Source organism: Elephantulus edwardii, unplaced genomic scaffold (genome assembly GCF_000299155.1).
Source record: "Elephantulus edwardii isolate Elephantulus edwardi_28Jun2011 unplaced genomic scaffold, EleEdw1.0 scaffold00040, whole genome shotgun sequence".
Taxonomy (NCBI): domain Eukaryota; kingdom Metazoa; phylum Chordata; class Mammalia; order Macroscelidea; family Macroscelididae; genus Elephantulus; species Elephantulus edwardii.
In genome coordinates, this window is record NW_006399790.1 from 6,300,664 (window position 1) to 6,314,674 (window position 14,011).

The window sequence follows — 14,011 nt, forward strand, 5'->3', positions numbered from 1 at the left end:
GCACAGTTAACAGTCAAGCAAATCTTAAAACATCAGCTTGTTTGCCCAACCCTTGTGGTCGGCCAGTTCCCGGAATACTGGTACCCTGCGGTTAGGCTATTTCCTGGAACACTGGGTGTGGGGTAGTCTCTTGGGCACACAAACGGGGCAGTGGAAAATTCCTGAGTTTAAATTAGCTGAGAACTATAGGAGCCCTTTTAGAGCTCTTGGAGCCATTTTAATTTTAATCCTTCAGTATACAATCCCCCTGAACTGCTCCACCCACTGCCCTAAGTACACTCCACTATGCAACCTTAATTGTGGACTTTTGTGATAACCATAATACCCTATCATATATCGCTTCTAAGTTGTTCTCTCCCTCATCTGTTTCCATGCAGTATACATAATTTATCCAGTTTTTCTCAGTCTTACCCCAACCCTGGTGTCAGTCCCATTATACAACAGTGGCACCATGCAGTATTTGTCCTTTTGTGTCTGAGACACTTCACTCAGCATAATGTCCTCCAGGGTTACCTATTTTGAATAATATTGCATGAGTTCCTTGTTTTTCAATGCAGCGTAGTATTCCATTGTGTGAATATACCACACCTTCTCTATCTCCCTTCGTTTGTTGATGGGCACTTGTGTTGTTTCCAACTACTTGCTATTGTGAACAAAGCCGCGATAAACATGGGTGTGCATATTATCTGCTTCGATGGTGGTTATGGTCTCTTTAGGGTATATTCCCAGCAGTGGAATTGCTGGGTGAAATGCTATCTCTATTTGCAACTTTTTGAGAAAATACCATACTACCTTCCACAGCGGTTGCACCATTTTACACTCCCACCAATAGTGAATAAGGGTTCCAGTTTCTTCACAACCTCGCCAGTATTTGTTGCTTGCTCTTCTGTTAAATTTTGCTATTCTGACTGAGGTGAGATGATATCTCATAGTTGCTTTTGCTCTGCTTTTTTACGCTATTGTTTCTTCTATTCACTTTAGCCACTCTTAAGCGCAATTAAAAAAATCATCTTAAGAACAGGTTTGAGGCATTGACCGTCAATTATTTAAGACCAGAGGAGCTGTGAGATTAAATCAAGGGATATCAGACATAGAGAGGGCAAAAGGTCATTTCAGAGACAGAGGAGAAAGTAAAAATAAAAAAGGATGTCAGAATAAACTCTTATTAGGGGTGAGAGGCGGGGGAGCAGTAACCACTCCAGTTACTAAAAATCAAGACAAGGTAGTTTATTCTGGCATCCTGTAGAAAAAGAAAAAGAGTGACAGAAGAGTGGGAAAATTGGACCACCAGCAGATTCCTGAAGGTTATATTAGCAGAAAGATTTTATACAAGTTACACAAGTTAAGTTCCTTTTATATCAAGGTGATAAACAAAATAGGGGTGTCCATATTTTTGGGTTCCTGGCTCCTTAGATAAGAGACTTTTTGTTACGAGTGGCAGCTTCAAGTCTTAGCAGATACTAGGATATTTGCGTAACGCAGAAGCAGGAAGTGCACAGTATGGGTTACAAAAGGGCACAAAAAAGAATCAGAAGAAGCCATCTAGTCCTGATTGATAGGGCACAAAAATGCAATTGAAGCAGATCATACGTTTTGCTTTTTTAAAATAATTTTAATGAACATTTAAAGAGAATTTGGATGCTTTGCTTTTAAAATATTAATACTATATGTGAAAATAAAGGAGCTTTACCAGGAGGTAAGTGAAATTCAAGAATTGATGGCACGAAGTTTCTGTGATTTTTCCAGATGATTTCAGAATCAGCTTAATATTCAACAGCTATTGTTGGGCAGCATGCATGGTTGTTTGACAGTAAAACACTGTAACAGAAAATTTCAAAGGGCAACTTGAGGAGACAAAATATTATAATAAAATGTGCAAAGACCTGGGGTCAGAGAATAAAAAGGGAAGAACTCCTCAGCATTTCTCAAGCTGAAAGAATTGAAAAACAAATCCAAGCCTCGAGGAGCAATACTGAGTGATGCCATGGGCAGATTCTTGAATGACTCAAGAAGCATCAAAAGATGGAAAGAATACAGAGAATCACTTGTACCAAAAAGAACTGACGAACAATGAAAAATTTCAGTTAGTGCCATATAAATAAGAGCCAATGGTTACAAAAGAAGTTCAAGCTGTGTTGAAGACAAGAAATAAGGCCCCAGGAATAGATGGGTTACTGATTGACATGTTTCAGCTAACAGATGCAACCCTGGATGTATTTACCAGTCTGCGCTAGGAAATTTGGAGGGCAGCTGTTACTGAACGCAAGGGGTTCTTTGCGTAGTTAATTGCCAATAAGACAAACGGATTGCAATATCCATAAATGCACTTTATTACAGATCTGTGGAGGACTGTGGGTCTCAGCCTCAAAGACTGCCTCCCCTTCTTGGTATGGTCATGGGGTTTTGTACCAGGGTGAGACTCACTTAACAACGCACTTTTGTTAGAAAAAAAATAATTTCTACGTCTGAAAAGAACAGTTCATATTTAGGTACTAGTGATTCAGGAAGGGTTACAGTTCCCTTTCTGGTAAACAGGCAGCTTAAGATACAATTTACATATGACTGGGAAACAGCCTCAGAGAGACCTGGGAGAGATGCATTCCCTCTTCTGATAAACAGACAGATCAAACTACTTTACATGACTAATGGCAGGAAACAGAGAATTCGGAGGCTAAGTAACTAGTTTTGCAGGCTGAAGAAAACTGATGTTAGTTTTATAATTATGTAACTACATTTTTATAACTGATACATATATAGAGAATTCTGAACTTATTAATACCACCCTATCACAGCTGCCTGGCCCACTGACTGGGAGAGATTCATATTTATTTCCATTCCAAAGAAAGGTGATCCATCAGAATGTGGAAAACACTAAACAATATCATATGCAAATAATATTGCTGAAGATAATCCAAAAATAGCTGGAACAATATATTGACAAGGAACTGACAGAAGTTCAAGTTGTGTTTAGAAGAGGCTGGCTCCAGAGATGTCACTGCTGCTGTCAGATAGATCCTACCTAGCTAGTGCAGAGAATATCAGAGGAATGTCTGTTTGTGTTTTACTGACTATGCAAAGCCTTTTGACTGTGTGGATCATAACAAACTAGGGCAAACATTGAGAAAAATGGGAATCCCAGTACACTTAATTGTGTTCATACAAAATCTATACCTACACCAAGAAGCTGTTGTCCAAATGGAACAAAGAAACACTGCAAGGGCATCAGGTTTGGTGGAAGATCTATTAACAATCTGCATTATGCAGATGACACAACCCTGTTTGCTGAAACTGAGGAGGACCTCATGCACTTGCTGCAGAGGGTCAAGGATTGCAGCCTTCAGTATGGACTGAGGCTCATTGTCAAGAAGACAAAGATTCTCACCACTGGACCAATTGGTAGCATCAGGATGGATGGCGAAGAGATTGAGATTGTTTACAGCTTCAGTTTGCGCAGATCCATGGTCAACACTCTTGGCAACAGCAGCCAGGAAATAAAAAAAACGTATCACGATGGGAAAGTCTGCTGTTAGGGACCTCTCTAAAGTATTCAAGAGCAATGGTGTCTCTCTGGAGTCTAAGGTGCGCCTGATACAGGCCATGGTCTTTGCAATCACTTGTTATGCATCAGAGAGTTGGACAGTGACTAAGGAGGATAGGAGAATTGATGCCTTTGAGCTGTGGTGCTGGAGAAGAGTATTGAATGTACCATGGACTGCCAAGAAAACAGATTCATCCTTGAGAGGATTAAACCAAGCTACTCCTTGGAGGCAAGGATTCTGGGGCTTCGTCTGACATATTTTGGACATGTTGCAAGGAGGGACAGGTCCTTAGAGAGGGACATCAGGCTTGGAAGGGTGGAGGGATGGCGCAAGAGGGGAAGACCCTCTATGAGATGGATTGATTCAGTGACTGGGGTAATCGGGATGGGTAATCAGAGGCAGTGCGGTTGGCAGAGGATAGAGCAGGGTTTAGGGCTGTTGTACATAGGGTCACTATGAGTTGTAAATGACTCGACGCCACATAACAACAACATGTATCAGAGTTGTATCCTCTCTCCACACCTTTTTAGTCTGTATGTTGAGCAAAAAACTAATAAAGCTGGACTTTATGAAGAAGATATGGCATCAGGATCAGAGGAAGCCTCATCGATGACTTGCTTTATGTAAATGGCACATCTTTTTTGCTTAAAGTGAAACCTGAGACACTTGCTGCAGAAGATTAAATAATACAGCCCTCAATATGGATTATACCTCAGGATCAAGAAAACAAAGGTCCTTGCTCCTGGGCCAAGGCAACATCGTGATAGATGGAGAAAGGATTGAAACTGTCAATAATTTCACCTTACTTGATACATAATCAACACCCATGGTACTAGCAGTCAGGAGATCAGGAGATACATTGTTTTGGGCAAGTCCATTGTCAGGGACCTCTCCAAAATACTGAAGAATAATGATGTCACTTTGAAGAACAAGGTGTGCCTGATTCAGGACATGGTCTCTTCAAACACTTCTATGCATCTGAGAGCTGAACGACAAATAAAGATGACAGAAGAATTGATGCCTTTGGATTGTGGTGTTAGAAAAGAGCACTGAATATCCCATGGATTGACAAAATACCTTTTTGGAGAAGGTACAACCATAAAGCTCCTAGGAAACAAAGATGACACGGCATCAGCTCACGAGAGGCCATTCCTTGGAAAGGAATGCTTGGAAAGGTGGAATGGTCAACAAAAGAGAGGAAGACCCTCAATGGAGTGGATTGATACAGTGACTGTAGCACAAGGGTGGCAGAGATGATGAGGAGAGGTCAGGATTAGATTTGTTGGTCATAGGGTCATTATGAGTCATACTCGACTTGATGACATTTAACAACAAGCTCAAGAGCAAGTTTCAGTCTCTTCTAACATAATTTTGTGTTTTCTATCTTTCCTCTGATTTATATGACAATTTACTTCTTTCATGTATGTCTTTTCACAGCTTATTTGGTCTTTAATCATTAGTGTTCAATGCATCAAATCAATTCTTGAGATGATCTCTAAATTCAGGGTAACGGTATACTCAAGGCCATGTTTGGGCCCTTGTTTTCTTTTTCCTTCAGCCTCAACTTGAACCTGCCCATGAACAATTGTTGGTCTATTCCACAGTTGGCTCCTGACCTTGTTCTGACTGATAGTATCGAGCTTCTTCGTGGTCTGTTTCCACAGATACGGTGTACTTAATTCCTTGTTGTTTCAGCCTGCGAGACCTACATGTATAGTTACTGTTTATGTAGTTGAAAAACAGTATTTCCAATGAATGAATTGTTGGTCTTGTAAAATTCTGTCATGTAATCTCTGGTGTCACTTCTATCAGCATGGCCAATAAAGCACAATAATTACATAGGAGGACATTAGAGTCAGACAATCTGCATAGAAATCCTCACCCAGCAATACTTGCTGGCTTCAGAAATTTGAATGGATTACACTACCGCTCTGAATCTGCATTTCCTATAAATTGTGATTAATAATTATTTTACAGTGTTTATTTGAGGATTAAATTAGATGATACATGTAAAACTATGGTATTCCAAATTCCCAGACTGCTTCTCCATAAACCAGGCTGCAATGAGATAAGTGGCTTAAATTAGAATGTAAATCTGCAATGCCATTAATCACAATTTCATTAAATCACTATTTCATTCAGCAAATACCTCCTACCTCCCCTCTGCCTACTCTACACTCAGAGTAAGATGTTCTCAGTAAAGGAAGCAAGGCATTGTATTGCACTCTGGCACAAGGTTCTCATCTAGTCCAAAACTGGCCCTTTGTGAAGTCCTGAACGTTAAAATGCACACTCAAGTTTCTGGTTATTCTAAATGCCCAAAGAACTTTTCTTATAGTAAAGATGACTATTTGCCCTCTTCCTTCTCTAAACTGAGATTTATCTAACACTGAGATCATTTTTGTTATGTATTTATCTTTTTATCTATGTGGCCATTTGTCATTGAGACACTGAAATAGGATAATCAGGGAATATGATACTATTCTATTTAGAACCCTCCACTAAGGAGCACTATTCTGAATTGTGTGGTCTCTATCTACTTATTTCCAGCTCATGTATCAGTGCTTTTTAGAATATTTTATTTATATCCTGTTATAAATGACATTAAATATATAAGGACTGCAGCCTCCAATGTGGATTGAGACTCAATGTCAAGAAGACAAAGATTCTTACCACTGGGCCAATTGGCAGCATCAGGATGGATGGTGAAGAGATTGATATTGTTCACAGCTTCAATTTGCTCAGCTCCACAGTCAACACTCTTGGCACCAGCAGCCAGGAAATTAGAAGACGTATTGTGATGGGAAAGTCTGCTGATAGGCACCTCTCCAAAATACTGAAGAGCAATGGTGTCTCTTTGGAGACTAAGGTGCGTCTGATACAGGCCATAGTCTTTGCAATCACTTGTTATGCATTAGAGAGTTGGGCAATGACTAAGGAGGATAGAAGGAGAATTGATGCCTTTGAGATGTCGTGCTGGAGAAGAGTATTGAGAGTACCATGGACTGCTAGGAAAACAAACAGGGAAAGGGTCAAACCGGGTGGCTCCTTGGAGACAAGGATTCTGAGGCTCTGTCTAACATACTTTGGACATGTTGCAAGGAGGGACAGGTCCTTGGAGAGGGACATCTTGCTTGGTAGGGTGGAGGGACAACACAGGAGGGGAAGGCCCCCTATGAGGTGGATTGATTCAGTGACTGGGGTAATCCGGATGGGTGTATTGGAGACGGTGCAATTGACACAGGACAGAGCAGAGTTTAGGGATGTTGTACATAGAGTCACTATGAGTCTCAAGTGACTCAACGGCACATAACAACAACAACATTATTTATAGCTTATTTCTCTGTTCATCTGACAAGAAGTTATAAATCCAGCAGAACCAGCACAATGATCAGTTAAGGCATTCTTCTCAATTGTTGCAGGTCCCTGGACATTGCTTGACTATGGGTTCTTCTTGTTTAATTTTCTGAACTATCATCAATGAGAGGTGAAAATATTTCTGATCCTTTACTTTCAAAATGTATTAAATCAAGCTCTTGTATATATCACAAGAATAATAAAACAACTTTGATTAAAAAACACTCAAACAAATAACTTTGGTCCAAACAATCGAATATGCTTCTTCAGAAAATGATCATTCTCAAAGTTAACAAGGTGACAGTACTTTTTTGTGCAAAGTTGCATTCTATTTGTATTTTTTTTACATCAAGTTCTACTAGAATGATAAAGGAATTCAGTTAATGGAAATGAATATTTCTGTTGCCTCACCCCCAAAAATAATCATTTTGGCAAGGCTAGTCATGTGTAAGCTAAACTTGCTTCATTGGACTTCAGTTTTCATTTGAGAACAATATTGTGAACTGCTTAATCTATAAAAAAACTGATAGAAAAAACTAATAGAGAATTTACAGTTTAAAATTCACCTGATTATCATAGTCAACGATGGACTTAAGCCAGGCTTAAATGTGAGGATGGCACAGAACTGGGCAACTTGTAGATCTTTTGTACCTAATAAGGTCATTATGATTTAATATGGACTCAGTGTTGCCTACCAACAACCTAGTTGTAAAGTCCCAATTTCTATCTAATTAAATTTTAATTTACCTCTAAAATACTTTGAAGACAGTACTCACAAAAGGTGAAAATAAGGTCATATCACTGTGAAAACTAAAATTTTCTGCAAATCTGATGCATTTGGTTCAATAATAGAATTCTTGCTTTTCATGCAAGAGATCTGGGCCAAGGTACTTCTTCATAAGTAGCTACTACCCTTCTCTCAGTGGGAGGCTTGTTTGATGCTATGATGCTGAAGAGGTTACAGCAGGTTCAAGATTAAGGTGGACTAGGAAGAAAGGCCTGCCAAATAACTTGTGAAAACTTGTCTGACCCAACATTGTTCATGGAGATGGGGTAGAATAGGGCAACACTTTATTTCATTGTGCATGACCTGAGGCCAACTCAAAGGTGTTTAAAAACAAAAGCATAAAACAATGTTTCTTTAAGATGCAGTTAATGTTAAATGTGTTATTACATTCATAAATGACTGATAAATGTTTGTAAACAAGTCTATTACACCTGTCTCCAAGTTAGTATCAAACTAGATATGTAAAATTTTTTATGTTGAAAGTTTTTATGTTTGAAAGTTTTTATATTAAAAGTTCTTTTTAAGAACTTTTTTCTTCAATTATTAATTTTGGCCAAAAGAAATCCTTGAGTGTTATTATAGTACAAATTGCATTTACTGTAGTTCTATTTGTAACCAAAGGCATTAGCAATCTGGTGAAAAATCTGTCCTCATGAGTTTTCTGACTTAAATTTGTAAAGGTCAGAATTCTTTTTATTTTTCAAAATTCTAAACTTTTGTGCTCTTTACAAAGTGATTTATATACCATGAATATTTTAAACTAATTTTTAATATATGTTCTACAGTCATTTAAATTTTAGGTAGTGTATTTCTTACTGTTATGTAACGCTGAGCCACCTTCAACTCAGTGACCCTATGCACAATAGCTCAGAACCCTGCCCCATCTTGAGCCAATCTCTGATACACCTACCCCCATTACCCAAGTCAATGTGTCAATCCATCTCATCTAGGGCCTTCCTATCCTGCACTATCCCTCCACCCTTCCAAGAATGATGTCCTCCTCCAAGGATTAGTCCGTCCTAGCAATATGCCCAAAGTTTGAGACAAAGCTTCAAAAACCTTGCCTCCAAGGAGAAAGTTGGTTTCATCCTCTCTAGGACAGACCTGTTTGTTCTCTTGGCAGTCTATGGTATGTTCAAGACTCTTCTCCAGCACCACAAATCAAAGGTATAGATTAGTCTTCTGTCATCCTTGGCCTGGATCAGGCACACCTTAGTCTCTAGCCTAATATCGTTGCTCTTTGGCACTCTGGAGAGGTACCTGACAGCAGATTTTCCTAATGCAATTCTTTTTTTTTCTCCCTCCAAAGAAGGTCCTTTATTGAGATCTACTTAAAATATTCCAGTCCTTCATTAATCCAAATAAATTTTGATTCTGTTGATGGCTGATGACTGAAGAAAAGGCTTCAGGGAGCCAAAACAATGGATGGGAGCAGGGACCCACTCACAGCCGCTGACCCATCTTCTTTAGGGTTCGATTGAACTCCTCAAAAAAGAAATCCCTTCAGTTCCTGGCAACCTTGGTGTCTGCGATGTGGATCATGCCCTTATCATGTCCACCTCTGAAGCAGACTGAAACACCCCATCCAGGCAGAAATGCTGCTGGTCCACACTAGGTTCTTCATCTTGTGCTTGAAGACCTGCAGCTGGATCTGGAACTGCTGCTCTGTGAGGTCCAAGAAGCCACCCAGGTTGGCTACAAGCATGGGGGTGTAAAGCTTGAGGAAGCTCTGGATGCTGGAGACCCGGGTCTGCTGCTGCTCTTCATCAGAGAACACCCTCAGCTGCTGCAGGGAAGGCTCCTAGAGATAGCTGGGCACAACAGGTGACAGGAACTTGGGGCACAAATAGCAGAAGAGTTCCTCGTGGACTTGCATGTCATGCACAGCATCTTGTACCTCTACCTCTCCCACAGCTGGAGGTGGATGCACATGGGGTACAAGGTGAGGACAATGGCCAGAAGCGCGTGCATCTGCTTGTTAATCATCTCTTACTTACACGTGGTCCTCTGGAACATGCTCTTGGTCCTCTGGATGTAGAGGAGGATGTTGGCAAAGACCCGGATGGCGTCCTGGTAGCAGTGCATCATCAAATACGCAAAGCCATCATGACAGTATGTGGTGACCTGGCACTTGGGATGCAGGAATACATGCTCTTCTGGTTGAGCTTGATATTCTCCAGCACTTTGATGGCCTGTTGGTAATCCCCAACAGGAAGCCCTGCCAGGCTGAAGTAGCTGAGCATCTTGTAGAGGGAATGCCGTCTGTACTCACCAGCGACACTCTTGGGGCCACCTCCACTTCTGTACATCTCCAGCTGACGGGATTTGTCTACCTGGGAATGAAGGATGTTAAGAACACTGTGAACATTGCAGATTTGGGGATTGGATTGATGGAAATCAGTCTCCTTCTCTGACTTGTTGGCAGTTTCACAGTGGTACTGACTGAAACTGGTAGATGAACTCATCGATGATATCCTAGAACCACTGGTTGGATAGTTCTAGAGGAGCAGGACCAGCAGGATTAAGAATGTAGTTGATACTTAACTGGCAGAGGAGATACCATGATCACGAAGGTGTCTTTCCCCAGGGTGAGGCTTATCCATTACACTCCAGATGTACTGACCCCATCGATTTCCCCAAATGTGGGAAACTTGACTGCATAATTTGTAGTAGTGAGGGACTGTGTTCACGCTTTCCCCTGTTTTTTTAAAAAAAGGGGGGGAAAGTGTCGATTCAGAAATTCCACTCCAAAGAGGGTCCCCCGCTGACTTTGGCATATATCTATAGGAGAATTCTTTGTACAAAATCAGAAAAAAATGACATTGTGGCCAACCTGTGGAGCAATGGTTTCCGCTTCGGGCCAAGGTGTATTCTTGAAGAATTTCCCTGCCAGTGTGGGCCAGATGTTCTAATAGATGTCCTAGATCTTGTGCACCTTCTGGTCAATAACATCGTTGGAGACATGACTGGCCTACAGGCTCATACACCTTCTGGTCAGTCAAATCTGAGACAGTTCTATGAAAATACTGGATGAAGTTCTTGGTGACTTCGGGGATTGCCTGATAGGGCTGCTGCTCATACTGACAAAGCCAGGTCCTGCTTTGGATCTCCTGTGTGCATATCATAGTTGCCAGATGGATAAGCATTGGGATCATAAACAGCCTTGGACTCATAATCATCAGTGGGATAAGACATAGCTGCAACGATCAGCAACACACTGGTGCAATTCATCTTTTGACTGCTGCTGCCAAGAGAATTGACTGTGGGACCAAGCAAACGGAAATTGTTAACAATCTCAATCTCTTCTCCATCTGTAATGATGCTGCCAATTGACCCAGTGGTGAGAATCTTTGTTTTCTTTGTTTACCACCATTACAGAATGCGTTCATTTGTGCTCTAAGAGAATGAAATATTGCATGCCCCCTCCACTGAGTGATGTCATGGGTCATGGCCAACAAAGAATTTAGGAAATATTTTGGCCTTGGTGCTTCAGTTTCATGGAATAATTGCATGACATGTGCCCGCCTGCTGCTTCTACATGTGAACCATTTCCTCCAGTTCTGTCTTCCCCTTAATGACCACCCTGTGGTCTGTGATGTGCAGTATTCTTCATGAGCATTTCTAAAGCTCTGTCCCATCCCTTTTTCATGGAGATGTCTAGTTGGAGCAAGTGCATCATGTCCGGCACCTCCCTATACCAAGCACAGTAGAGTTTGCACACCCTCCATTTGGCCTTGTTCATGTCCCTGTTGAGGATTCACTGAGGGGTTCACTGAGGTGTGAGCTGCTGCAGCAGCCTGCGAAAGACCACTCACCACCATCTTTCTGAGGAGAGAATCTTTGTTTTCTTGATGTTGAACTTCAAGCCATATTAAAGACTGCAGTCCTTGACCCTCTGCAGCAAGTGCTTCAGGTCCTCCTCCCTTTCAGCAGCAGGGTTGTGTCATCTGCATAGCACATGTTGGAGTAGAGTAATCTCCATTGTTTCGCACGTTCTTGAGTTTGGGGTTTTTTTTAAATGTAATTTTATTTAATTATTTTGCTGACTAAGAAGAGCTTAGAAGATTTATTTAGCAGGAAGTAATCAAACTTTGAAATCAGAAGACTTATAGCATTAAGTCTACTCTCAAGGACCTCTCCAAAGTCCTGAAGAGAAATAATATCTGTATTAAGACTAAGGTATGCCTGATTCAAGCCATGGTATTTCCAATCACCTGCCATACATCTGAGAGCTGGACAGTGAATAAAGATGACAGAAGAATTGATGCCTTTGAGTTGTGGTTTTGGAGAAAAGTACTGAAAATCCCATTGACTACCAAAAGAACAGATATGTCTTGAGGGGGAAAATGCAGCCAGAGTGCTCCGTAGAGGCAAGGATAACAAAGCTCCATCTCACTTTATTTGGGCATGCTGTTGGGGATGGGAGGTATTCCTCAGAAAAGGCTAACTCATGCTTGGAAAGATGGGTGGTCAGCAAAGGAAAGGAAGACCCTCAGTGAGGTGGATTGACACAATGACAGCAGCAACGGGCTTAAGTATATCAGAGATGATGCGGATGTCACAGAATAGGACAGGGTTCATAGGATTGCTATGTGTCAAACTTGACTCAGTGGCACATAATAACAACAACAATCAGTTCAGCAGTTCAAACCCACCTGCAGCTGTGTAAGAGAACTAAGACAGTCTGCTCAGAATCAACTTCATAGCAGAGAGTTTGATTTTTCTTGCTTAATCAAGATAGTTAATACTGGAATATGTGTTTAATCAGAGAGAAATACATGGTGCTTGAATCTAAAGGGGCAAGGGGTCCTGGGTACAGAGATGTAGCGAATTTAGCTGTTTAAATATTTGAGATCAATGTTTACCATCACACCATTCCCCACTGACCTCATGGCAGGAGTCTGCATTTGGGAAATGTAATTCTTAGTTCAGAAAGCTTCACTGTTTTTAGTCATTATACTAAAAGATGAATAGGTTAATGGATACTTACCCCTTTTGCTCTTTAATGATTTTTTTTTGTTCCAAGAGAGACTACAGTCTTGCTTTGCAGTGAAAACCCTGTTTTGTGTTTAACATTCCTCCCTACAATGAGCTCCCCAATGTGCACAGAATAGTTCTGTGCTGAGTACTATGTGTGCCTTCCAAAAAATTGCATCTACCACACAACCACCCTTTGAGTAGGAATTATTATTCTGTTTTTCTGATAAGAAACATGAGGCTTAAAGAGGTTAAATGATTGATGTCACTGCTACTGTAAGGAATATTTGCACATGCCTGCTAACTTGAATTTATTATATTGAACATGATTTCACTTTATTTCATAGTCAATATCCACAGTAGCAGCAGTCAAAAAATCAAAAGATGTGTCACATTGGGGAATTCTGGTGTCAAGGACCTCTTTAATGTGCCAAAAACCAAGCAAGTCTATCCTGGAGGAAGTGCAGCCAGGGTGCTGCTTAGAAGCCTGGATAGTGAAACTTCATTGCACCTACTTTGGGCATGTTGCCATGAGGGACCAGTCCTTGGAACAAGTCATCATTCTGGGAAAGGTCAGAAAAGAGAAAAACCAGCAACAAGATGGATTGACACAGAAACTACAACAGAAGTGCTTGACCATGATGGAAATCTTGAGAATGACACAGGAAGAGGCAAGTTTCAGATCTGTTATTCTTATGGTCCCTATGAGTTGAGTTGACTTGATGGCATCTAACAACTTAAAAATTTTGATTGACCCAGAAAAATCCTTTGCTATTTCCATTTATACAAATATATCACACATACTTACATAAACATAAACGCAATTCTATCCAGTAGCATATGGACAAACAAGCTAATCTTTTCATCTACTCTGCCATATGTCCCCCATTTACTTCTCTCTTAAAGAAGAGTCTTTCTTTCCTGAGTTTTTCTTACATTTTTGTGACGTCATATGTTTGCAAATCCTGCTTGCTCTGGAATGACCAGTCTCCACTTCTTCCATAAACCTGTTGTTATGTATTGTCAAGTTCGAACCAATTCATACCTGAGCTTCCAGCAGGTTTGCAGAGGCGGTAAATCACATGGGAGAAGATTGTCTATCTTTTTCCCATGAGGCAGCTGGTGCATTCAAACAGTGTGCCTTTGAGTTGGTAGCACAGCTCCTTACCACTAGGCTACCAGAGCTCCCTTCGTTGTACCTAGACCTTATCATTTAAACTACAACATCATTTTCTTTAAGCAAGACTGGATGATTTTAGGGTTGTTGGAAAGGCAGAAGGCTTCCCTGGCACTTTGCCATTTGCTGTCAACTATAACCTCCTTTTTAAAATTTTTTTTATTATTAAATTTT

The 14,011-nt window shown here is 40.7% G+C and overlaps 1 pseudogene; it reads right to left on the reverse strand.

Moving 5' to 3' along the window:
- Nucleotides 1-5,132: 5,132 nt before the first annotated feature.
- Nucleotides 5,133-10,878, reverse strand: LOC102866037 (annotated as a pseudogene).
- Nucleotides 10,879-14,011: the final 3,133 nt, after the last annotated feature.